General features: G+C 29.0%; 1 pseudogene; it reads right to left on the bottom strand.

The window, feature by feature from the left end:
* Positions 1 to 2409: 2409 nt before the first annotated feature.
* LOC111206165 lies at positions 2410 to 4365 on the bottom strand (annotated as a pseudogene).

Here is a 4365-nt window from a genome sequence, read left to right on the forward strand (position 1 = left end):
AGCTACCTAATGATATTTTAGTAGTTTTAATACAACAAAAACATAAAAATAATATATATATATATATTATTAAATTAAGTTAAAAAGATTAAGTTATAATGGTTAATTTTTCCATTACTAATTCAGAAACATTTGAAAATTTGGTTATCAATTTTACAAATCTATATATATTATTTTATAGAATCAATATCTAGTTTGTAGATTTTTTTTTTTAAAAAAAAACAGTATTTCATTATTGTAATTTAAAATGCTGATGCATATTTTTGAACCACGCTTAGAGCATCTCCAACCCTTCCCTATATTTGCCTCTAAATGCTATAATAGAGTAAAATCAGCTCCAACCCACCCCTATTTCTTCCCCTAAAATAGAGATTGCTATTTTTTCCTCTATATTTAGGGGAAAAATAGCATTCCTCTATAATAGAGGCAAACTTTTTTATTTACAAAATAGTCCTCTAATATTTTATGATTGTAACTAAAATACTTATGTATGAAGAAATACAATTCTTACATATAAAATCACACCTTTTTGGTTACGTACTAATTATTAATTTTTATAACTATAGTTATAATTAAAATAAAAAAATATTATTTATTTAAAAGTCAATTATAATTAAAATAAAATAAAAAATTATTATTTTATTTAAAAGTCAAAGACTTTTTATTTAAATATTAATCAATACAACATATTAATATGGGTTATTACTTGGCCGATGGTATATATCCGAAATGGTCAACCATAGTGCAAACTATTCATGAGCCAGTAGGTCCAAAGAAAAATATTTTGCAGCACAACAAGAAGCATGTAGAAAAGATGTAGAACGTGCATTCGGAGTTTTACAATCACGTTTTGCGATTGTGAAAGGACCGGTACGTTTTTGGAAAAAAAAGTACTACATGATATAATGACTACATGTATAATTTTACATAATATGATTATTGAGGATGAGCGTGATCTCGATGCACCGATTGGAAATGGAAGAGAAGCTCCACCTCCGGAAGTCCAAATACCAGATAATGAAGATAACCGATTCCAAGAGTTTCTAAGTCGATTCAGAAAAATCAAAGATAAAGAAGTTCATTTCTCACTTCGTAATGCATTAATTGATCATTTATGGGAAAAATTTAGTAATAATGATTGTTAGATAATGGTACTTTGTTTTATTTTTTTTTGTCTAATGTATTTTTGTAATAAAATGTTTAATTTAAATATTTTTGCAATATTATGAAAAAATTTCAAAAAGTATAATGAATATGTTAATTTTCAACATTTACAAGTTAGAGGTGTAAAATGTAAAATAAAAAAAGAATCTTTCAAGAATATTCCTTTTTAGAGGAAAAAATAGAGGAATACATTGGAGAGAAACTCACCTCTATTATAGAGGAAAAAATAGAGAAATACATTGGAGAGGGTCTTATGTTAGTAATAAGTGTTTGCATGGCTCGGCATGAAATTAAACTTACTATGTATAAAAACGATTTACTGACGTCCAGAATTTAGTAATTAATTATTTTAACTAAGTGGTCTTCGCCTAGTGGTAAAGGGGTTCCAGCTGGAGTTTCCGCTCTGGTTTCGATTCCTCTTGGCCACCTATAGACGCCTTAAGTGGCAAGAAAACATGAACTTCTATGAGCCTCTTGATGATTAGTTCTTGGGCCTAGATAGTCTTTGGGATCACACCAAGGTTATCAAAAAAAAAAAACCTTAAGTCCAGGATTTATGGATTATTATCTATACTATTTACACAGTTAATTGATTAAAGAAAAAAATGATTGTTGACTATTGGCTATCACATGACTTACCATTCAAACTAAACTAATGTATATCTAGCTACACAAAGTATATATTATGCATGTCAATATCCCTCAACTTAATGATATCACGTAGTTAACATCACGAGTTTAATTTCATTCATCTAAAAATTGACGCGGATGTCAAAGACCATTTAAAATTCCCGTTTTATCAATTTAAATATGATGTAGCTCACGGTAATTTAACTAAATATGAAAGTTATATAAGATATTATGTAATTTTGTTTTTTAATTATTTAATAAGTTTTCTTATGAAATTTTAATATAATTTCTGTAATTCATTTGATTAATTGTGTGATATATACTTCTTTGATCATTTTTATCATAAAATTTATTTCATGTCAATTCACTGACTCTAACATTTTATTTGTTTAATATAAAATTAATTAAACTATTGAATTATTTTATTTATATTTTCATAAACAAAAATTGCATCAATTTAAAAATGTATCAAGTAAGTATATATCACATAATTAATCAAACGAATTACAGAAATTTTATTACAATTTCATAAGAAAACAGATTAAATAATTAAAAAACAAAATTACGTAATATCTTATATAACTTTCATATTTAATATAAATAAAATAGTATAATTATATATTTTTTCAAATACATTAAAATAAAAATGTTAAAACACTACTTATCAAAAAGTATTAAAACATATTGATTTTGTAAATTAGATATTGTTATACATATTCTTACGCTTTTAAAGCGTGTGTTACAATATCATTTAGTTTAATTACGGTCGGGTCAGTTATATTTTAATTGATGAAAAAGATATTTAAAAGGTCTTTGACATCTACATCAGTCTTTGAATGAACAAATTAAACTTATGATGTTAAATACATAACATCGTTAAGTTGAGGGATGTTGTCATGCATAACATATCTTCGTGTAGCTAGATATATATTAGTTTAGTTTGCATGGTTAGCCATGTGATGACGAATACTTTATGTAGTCATCAATCATTTTTCCTTGGTTAAATAAATTTATCTCTTTTGTACGGGGGTTTTGAAAAATTTGTTCAAGAGAATATATTCTGTGTGTGTGTATTCGATTTTATCCAGCGCTATGTTCTGACTTTTTAATCAATCTTACGCATTAGACCATCTCCGATGGTTTCCCTCATTTTTTCTCTCAAAATGAAGTAAACTCAAAATGAGGTTGTGATTTGCTCCAGTGGTTCCCTTCATTTTCTCCCTCAATTATTATTATATTCATTCTTCAACTTTTTATTTTTTGCAAATAACACCTTTTATTTCATAAGATTTTAGATTATACTCACTTATTTTTAAATTATATAATTTAACCAAATATTAACTTATAAAAAGCAAATATTTATTACATTAATAAAGGTACATAACAACATACAAGATAATAGTAAAATTTTACTTAAACAATACTATTACTATATTTTTCCCACAAATGATCAATCGAAGCATTTCGAAGAGAGAAATGAGCTTCTTTATCCTTGATTTGTCTACACCGACTCAAAAAATCGGGTAGTTTCGTATTCAGATATTTCAACTTCCGGAGGTGAAACTTCTCATCTAACTATAATTGGTGCATCGAGATCACGCTCATATTCAATTATCATGTTGTGTAAAATTACACAAGTAAACATTATGTCATGAATCACATCTTTTTCCAAAAACGAACGGGTCCTTTCACAATAGCAAAACGTGATTGGAGAACTCCAAAATCACGTTCCACATCTTTTCTGCATGCTTCTTGTTGCATAGCAAAATATTTATTTTTAGGACCTACTGGCTCTTGAATAGTTTGCACTATGGTAGACCATTTTGGATATATTCCATCAGCCAAATAATAACCCATACTATATTATTTTCCTTGAATGACGTACTGAGCAGGAGGAGCAATACCTTGAACAAGATTGGAGAAAAGATGAGAAGATTCCAACACACTGATATCATTATTGGTGCCTGGCATACCAAAATATGCATGCAATATCCAAAAATCATAATCTGCTACGGCTTCAAGAATAATAGTTGGTGATCCGCTATGGCCTGCATATTGTCCTGCCCACGCTGTAGGACAATTTTTCCACTTCCAATGCATGCAATCCAAGCTCCCAAGCATTCCTGGAAAACCTCGTTTTTCACCAATGTAGAGAAGCCTGGCAACGTCATTCGGTGTAGGAGACCATAAGTACTGTCCTGAAAATATCTCCACTATGGCTCGACAAAATCTTTTCATGCTCTCTATTGTTGTTGACTCGCCTATCTTGATGTACTTGTCTGCAGCATCTACTGGTACACGATATGCTAGCATCCAAAACACAAGTGTTATTTTCTGAAGAGATGATAATCCAAGTCGGTTTGTTGTGTCTCTTCGTTGTTGAAAGTAGTTGTCATGACTTTCAACAGCATTAACAACACGAAGAAATAAGGAACGATACATATGATATCTCCTACGAAATATATCTTCATTGTATCTCGAAGTGTCTGAGAAGAAATCGTTGAACAATCTAATATGTGCACTTTCTCAGTCGCGGTGGATGAAAGAACGACCAAGAACTGAGCCACCATA

The sequence above is a fragment of the Brassica napus genome, chromosome C5 (assembly GCF_020379485.1).
Source record: "Brassica napus cultivar Da-Ae chromosome C5, Da-Ae, whole genome shotgun sequence".
NCBI classification, from domain to species: domain Eukaryota; kingdom Viridiplantae; phylum Streptophyta; class Magnoliopsida; order Brassicales; family Brassicaceae; genus Brassica; species Brassica napus.